Genomic DNA, 7,573 nt, shown 5'->3' on the forward strand with positions numbered 1-7,573 from the left:
CTATGGGAGAAGCATCTCTATCCTTGCCATTGGAGCAAACAACTTTGAGCTTAAGCCTCAATTAGTTTCTCTAATGCAACAGAATTGTAAGTTTCATGGACTTCCATTGGAAGATCCTCATCAGTTTTTAGCTGAATTCTTGCAAATCTGTGACACGGTCAAGACTAATGGGGTTGACCCTGAGGTCTACAGACTTATGCTATTCCCTTTTGCTGTAAGAGACAAAGCTAGGATATGGTTGGACTCACAACCCAAAGAAAGCCTGAACTTTTGGGAAAAGCTAGTCAATGCCTTCTTGGCAAAGTTCTTTCCACCTCAAAAATTGAGTAAGCTTAGAGTGGAAGTCCAAACCTTCAGACAGAAGGAAGGTGAATCCCTCTATGAAGCTTGGGAAAGATACAAACAATTGATCAGAAAGTGTCCCTCTAACATGCTTTCTGAATGGAGCATCATAGGTATCTTCTATGATGGTCTGTCTGAACTGTCCAAGATGTCATTGAATAGCTCTGCTGGAGGATCTCTTCATATGAGGAAGACGCCTGCAGAAGCTCAAGAACTCATTGAAATGGTTGCAAATAACCAATTCATGTACACTTCTGAAAGGAATCCTGTGAAAAATGGGACGAATCAGAAGAAAGGAGTTCTTGAGATTGATACTCTGAATGCCATATTGGCTCAGAATAAAATATTGACTCAGCAAGTCAATATAATTTCTCAAAGTCTGTCTGAAATGCAAGATGCACCAGGCAGTACTAAGGACGCTTCATCTGAAGAAGAAGCTTATGATCCTGAGAACCCTTCAATGGAAGAGGTGAATTACATGGGAGAACCCTATGGAAACACCTATAATCCTTCATGGAGAAATCATCCAAATCTCTCATGGAAGGATCAACAGAGACCTCAACAAGGTTTCAACAACAATAACGATGGAAGAAACAGGTTTAGCAATGGCAAGCCTTTTCCACCATATTCTCAGCAACAGACAGAGAATTCTAAGCAGAGCCACTCTGACTTAGCAACCATGGTCTCTAATCTAATTAAAACCACTCAAAGTTTCATGACTGAAACAAGGTCCTCCATTAGAAACTTGGAGGCACAGGTGGGTCAGCTGAGTAAGAAAGTTACTGAACTCCCTCCTAGTACTCTTCCAAGCAATACAGAAGAGAATCCAAAAAGAGAGTGTAAGGCCATCAACATGGCCGAATTTAGAGAGGAGGAAGAGGCAGTGAGCGCCACTGAGGAAGACCTTAATGGACGTCCACTGGCCTCCAATGAGTTCCCTAATGAGGAACCATGGGAATCTGAGGCTCACACTGAGACCATAGAGATTCCATCGGATTTACTTATGCCCTTCATGAGCTTTGATGAGTATTCTTCCTCTGAAGAGGACGAAGAAGTCACTGAAGAGCTAGTTGCCAAGTACCTTGGAGCAATCATGAAGCTAAATGACAAGTTATTTGGTAATGAGACTTGGGAGGATGAACCCCCTTTGCTCACCAAAGAACTGGATGACTTGACTAGGCAAAGATTACCTCAAAAGAGACAGGACCCTGGGAAGTTCTCAATACCTTGTACCATAGGCACCATGACCTTTAAGAAGGCCCTGTGTGACCTAGGGTCAAGCATAAACCTTATGCCTCTCTCTGTAATGGAGAAACTAGGGATCTTTGAGGTACAAGCTGCAAGAATCTCACTAGAGATGGGAGACAATTCAAGAAAACAAGCTTATGGACTTGTAGAGGATGTTCTGGTAAAGGTTGAAGACCATTACATCCCTGCTGATTTCATAGTCCTAGAGACTGGGAAGTGCATGGATGAATCCATCATCCTTGGCAGACCCTTCCTAGCCATAGCAAAGGCTGTGATTGATGTTAACAGAGGAGAATTGATTATTCAAGTGAATGAAGAATCCTTTGTGTTTAAGGCTCAAGGATATCCCTCTGTAACCATGGAGAGGAAGCATGAAGAGCTTCTCTCAAAACAGAGTCAAACAGATCCCCCACAGTTAAACTCTAAGTTTGGTGTTGGGAGGCCACAACCAAATTCTAAGTTTGGTGTTGAACCCCCACATTCAAACTCTATGTTTGGTGTTGGGAGGTTCCAACATTGCTCTGAACATCTGTAAGGCTCCATGAGAGCCCACTGTCAAGCTACTGATATTAAAGAATCGCTTGTTGGGAGGCAACCCAATGTTATATTTATCTATTTTCCTTTGTTATTTTATGTTTTCTGTAGGTTGATGATCATGTGAAGTCACAAAAACAATTGAAAAAGCAAAAATATAATGAAAAATAGAAAGAAAAATAGCACACCCTGGAGAAAAATTTCCTGGCGTTTAAACGCCAGTAAGGGCAGCAAATGGGCGTTTAACGCCCAGTCTGGCACCATTCTGGGCGTTTAACGCCAGAAAGGGGCACCAGACTAGCGTTTAACGCTAGGAATGGGCACTAGCCCGGTGTTTAACGCCAGGATTGGCAAAATGAGCATTTTTGCTCGATACTTGGTGCAGGGATGAATTATCCTTGACACCTCAGGATCTGTGGACCCCACAGGATCCCCACCTACCCCACCACTCTCTCTCTTCTTCACCCATTCACCATTCACCTCAACATCTCTTCCCCAAAAAAACCCCTCACCTATCAAATCCTACCATTCTCTTCACCACTCACATCCATCCTTCATAAAACCCCACCTACCCTACCATTCAAATTCAAACCACTTTCCCTCCCAAACCCACCCATAATGGCCGAACCCTACCCCTCTCTCTACCCCTTTATAAACCCATCTTCACTCCTTCATTTTCACACAACCTACACACTACTTCTCCCCCTTGGCCGAAAATCAAAGCCACCTCCATCTCCTCTATTTCTTCTTCTTCTACTCTCTTCTTTCTTCTTTTGCTCGAGGACGAGCAAACCATCTAAGTTTGGTGTGGTAAAAGCATTGCTTTTTGTTTTTCCATAACCATTTATGGCATCTAAGGCCGGAGAAACCTCTAGAAAGAGGAAAGGGAAGGCAAAAGCTTCCACCTCCGAGTCATGGGAGATGGAGAGATTCATCTCAAGGGTGCATCAAGACCACTTCCATGAAGTTATGGCCATGAAGAAGGTGATCCCCGAGGTCCCTTTCAAACTCAAAAAGAGTGAATATCCGGAGATCTGACATGAGATCCGAAGAGGTTGGGAAGTTCTTACCAACCCCATTCAACAAGTCGGAATCTTAATGGTTCAAGAGTTCTATGCCAATGCATGGATCACCAAGAACCATGATCAAAGTGTGAACCCGGACCCAAAGAATTGGCTTACAATGGTTTGGGGGAAATGCTTAGATTTTAATCTGGAAAATGTAAGGTTGGCATTCAACTTGCCCATGATGCAAGGAGATGAACACCCTTACACTAGAAAGGTCAACTTTGATCAAAGGTTGGACCAAGTCCTCATAGACATTTGTGAAGAGGGCGCTCAATGGAAGAGAGATTCAAGAGGGAAGCCGGTTCAACTGAGAAGGCATGACCTCAAACCCGTGGCTAGGGGATGGTTGGAGTTTATCCAACGCTCAATCATTCCCACTAGCAACCGGTCCGAAGTTACTATAGATCGGGCTATCATGATTCATAGCATCATGATTAGAGAGGAAGTAGAAGTTCATGAGGTTATAGCCCAAGAACTTTATAAGGTGGCGGACAAGTCCTCTACCTTGGCAAGGTTAGCCTTCCCTCATCTCATTTGTCACCTCTGTTATTCAGTTGGAATTAACATAGAGGGAGATATCCTCATTGATGAGGACAAGCCCATCAATAAGAAGAGGATGGAGCAAACAAGAGATCCCACTCATCATGAAATTCCTGAGATTCCTCAAGGGATGCACTTTCCTCCACAAAACTACTGGGATCAAATCAACACCTCCCTAGGAGAATTGAGTTCCAACATGGGACAACTAAGGGTGGAGCACCAAGAACATTCCATCCTCCTCCATGAAATTAGAGAAGATCAAAGAATCATGAGAGAGGAGCAACAAAGGCAAGGAAGAGACATTGAGGAGCTCAAGCACTCCATAAGATCTTCAAGAGGAAGAACAAGCCGCCATCACTAAGGTGGACCCATTCTTTAATTTTCTTGTTCTTTATTTTTCTGTTTTTCAAATTTTCATGCTTATGTTTATCTATGTTTGTGTCTTATGATCATTAGTGTCTTAGTGTCTATGCCTTAAAGTTATGAATGTCCTATGAATCCATCACCTTTCTTAAATGAAAAATGTTCTTAATTGAAAAAGAGAAGAATTGCATGAATTTTGAATTTTATAACAGATTAATTATTTTGATGTAGCGGTAATACTTTTGGTTTCTGAATGTATGCTTGAACAATGCATATGTCTTTTGAATTTGTTGTTCATGAATGTTGGCTCTTGAAAGAATAATGAAAAAAGGAGACATGTTACTGAGGATCTGAAAAATCATAAAAATGACTCTTGAAGCAAGAAAAAGCAGTGAATACAAATAAAAAAGAGAAAAGAAAAAGAAAAAAAATAAAGTCATGATCCAAGGAAAAAAGAGTGTGCTTAAGAACCCTGGACACCTCTAATTGGGGACTCTAGCAAAGCTCAGTCACAATCTGAAAAGGTTCACCCAGTTATGTGTCTGTGGCATGTATGTATTCGGTGGTAATACTGGAAGACAGAGTGCTTTGGGCCACGGCCAAGACTCATAAAGTATCTGTGTTCAAGAATCATCATACTTAACTAGGAGAATCAATAACACTATCTGGATTCTGAGTTCCTATAGAAGCCAATCATTCTGAATTTCAAAGGATAGAGTGAGATGCCAAAACTGTTCAGAGGCAAAAAGCTAAAAGCCCCGCTCATCTAATTAATACTGATCTTCATAGATGTTTTTGGAATTCATTGCATATTCTCTTCTTTTTATCTTATTTGATTTTCAGTTGCTTGGGGACAAGCAACAATTTAAGTTTGGTGTTGTGATGAGCAGATAATTTATACGCTTTTTGGCATTGTTTTTAGTATGTTTTTAATATGTTTTAGTTAGTTTTTATTATATTGTTATTAGTTTCTAGTTAAAAGTCACTTTTCTTGACTTTACTATGAGTTTGTATATTTTTCTGTGATTTCAGGTATTTTCTGGCTGAAATTGAGGGACCTGAGCAAAAATCTGATTCAGAGGCTGAAAAGGACTGCAGATGCTGTTGGATTCTGACCTCCCTACACTCGAAGTAGATTTTCTGGAGTTACAGAAGCCCAATTAGCGCACTCTCAATTGCGTTGGAAAGTAGACATCCTGGGCTTCCCATAAATGTATAATAGTCCATACTTTTCCCGAGATTTGATGGTCCAAATAGGCGTTCCAAGTCAGCTCAAGAATTCTGGCGTTTAACGCCGGAACTGGCACAAGAATGGGAGTTAAACGCCCAAACTGGCACAAAAGCTGGCGTTTAACTCCAAGAAAAGTCTCTACACATAAAAGCTTCAATGCTCAGCCCAAGCACACACCAAGTGGGCCCGGAAGTGGATTTTTATGTCATTTACTCATCTTTTGTAAACCCTAAGCTACTAGTTCTCTACAAATAGGACCTTTTTGCTATTGTATTAAAAATCTTTTGATCACTTTAGATCTTAGGATCATCTTTGGACGTCTAGTTCTTAGATCATTGGGGGCTGGCCTCTCGGCCATGCCTAGACCTTGTTCTTATGTATTTTCAACGGTGGAGTTTCTACACACCATAGATTAAGGTGTGGAGCTCTGCTGTACCTCGAGTATTAATACAATTACTATTGTTCTTCTATTCAATTCAGCTTATTCTTGTTCCAAGATATCACTTGTTCCTCAACTTGATGAATGTGATGATCCGTGACACTCATCATCATTCTCACCTATGAACGTGTGCCTGACAACCACCTCCGTTCTACCTTAGATTGAGTGGATATCTCTTGGATCCCTTAATCGGAATCTTCGTGGTATAAGCTAGAATTGATGGCGGCATTCAAGAGAATCTGGAAGGTCTAAACCTTGTCTGTGCTATTCTGAGTAGGATTCAAGGATTGAATGATTGTGACGAGCTTCAAACTTGCGATTGTGGGGCGTTAGTGACAAACGCAAAAGAATCACTGGATTCTATTCCGACATGATCGAGAACCGACAGCTGAATAGCCGTGCTGTGACAGAGCGCGTTGAACATTTTCACTGAGAGGACGGGACTGTAGCCATTGACAACAATGATGCCCAACATACAGCTTGCCATGGAAAGGAGTAAGAAGGATTGGATGAAGACAGTAGGAAAGCAGAGAGACGGAAGGGACAAAGCATCTCCATGCGCTTATCTGAAATTCTCACCAATGAATTACATAAGTATCTCTATCTTTATTTTATGTTTTATTTATCATTTATCCTCTATAACCATTTGAATCCGCCTGACTGAGATTTACAAGATGACCATAGCTTGCTTCATACCAACAATCTCCGTGGGATCGACCCTTACTCGTATAAGGTTTATTACTTGGACGACCCAGTGCACTTGCTGGTTAGTTGTGCGAAGTTGTGATAAAGAGTTGAGATTGCAATTGAGCGTACCATGTTGATGGCGCCATTGATGATCACAATTTCGTGCACCAGGTACCAATGTGCTAGTTCCCATGACCCAAGGAACAGTAGGATCAAGAGTGATGTCCTTCTTTACTGCATCCCAATCAAACCTCATAAATCTCATATCTTCCTCAGCTTTCTGGTAACCATCTAGCTTATCTGATTTAGGTGAAAGATGGAGAATTTCTTCAATTGCTTCCTCGGTAACCAAAATTTGTTTGCCTCTAAGCTGTACTGCATCCAGGGAAGAGAGAAAGTAGTTATAGTAGAATTCTCTAACCCAGGATGAGTTGACCCCAGTTAGGTTCCTCTCCAAGAAGAACCAACCTCTTTGTTTGATCTGATATGAGGTGTACTGCTGGAGTTTTTCCAGAATTTTGAGGGTCCTTTCCATGTGTAGGTTCCTGGCGGTGGCAAAGGTTGGGTATTTCAGCTCACAGTATTTGTTTGCAAATTTTACCGGGTCAGCTGAAGGTACCAACTAATCAGCCTTTTCCTGCGGGGTAAAGTTCTTCTCCTGCCAGGAATCATCATGTAAGATGTCAAGGATGGAACCAGAGGATTCTCCTCTTTTTCGTTTGCCAGTGGTGACTTTGCCCTTTCCCCTGCCTTGAGATTCAGACATCTTGAAAATAGAATTTCCATGATATAATTGAGGAATAAAAGCAGGAAAACAAGTAGGGAAATAACAAGATAAGGAGTAAGTGGCAAAGGATCAGTAGAAGAATGAAGTGAGTTAAGGAAATGTATATTTTGGATTGTGTTGGAGTTGAAAAGTTGAGATGAGAAATCACATTCCAAAATATGTTAAAAGTGGAAAGCTTGTTAATTAGGAAAAACAATTATCATGCCATGAGTGAAATTAATTTAAAGAGGTAGTGAAAAGGGGAAGTGGGAAGTTAGAAAGCTAAAAATGGGTAAAATTGAAAAAGAGGTTAGAAAGCAAAAATCAGTAAATTAGTAAAAAGGAAGTCAGAGTAA

The 7,573-nt window shown here is 41.1% G+C and overlaps 1 non-coding gene across 1 annotated transcript; it reads right to left on the reverse strand.

Moving 5' to 3' along the window:
* Positions 1-328: 328 nt before the first annotated feature.
* Positions 329-436, reverse strand: LOC130964377 (small nucleolar RNA R71). Its single transcript, XR_009080474.1, has one exon. It is a non-coding gene; the product is annotated as a small nucleolar RNA R71 (small nucleolar RNA).
* Between the last annotated feature and the right edge of the window lie 7,137 nt (positions 437-7,573).

The sequence above is a fragment of the Arachis stenosperma genome, chromosome 2, assembly GCF_014773155.1.
Source record: "Arachis stenosperma cultivar V10309 chromosome 2, arast.V10309.gnm1.PFL2, whole genome shotgun sequence".
Classification (NCBI taxonomy): Eukaryota; Viridiplantae; Streptophyta; class Magnoliopsida; order Fabales; family Fabaceae; genus Arachis; species Arachis stenosperma.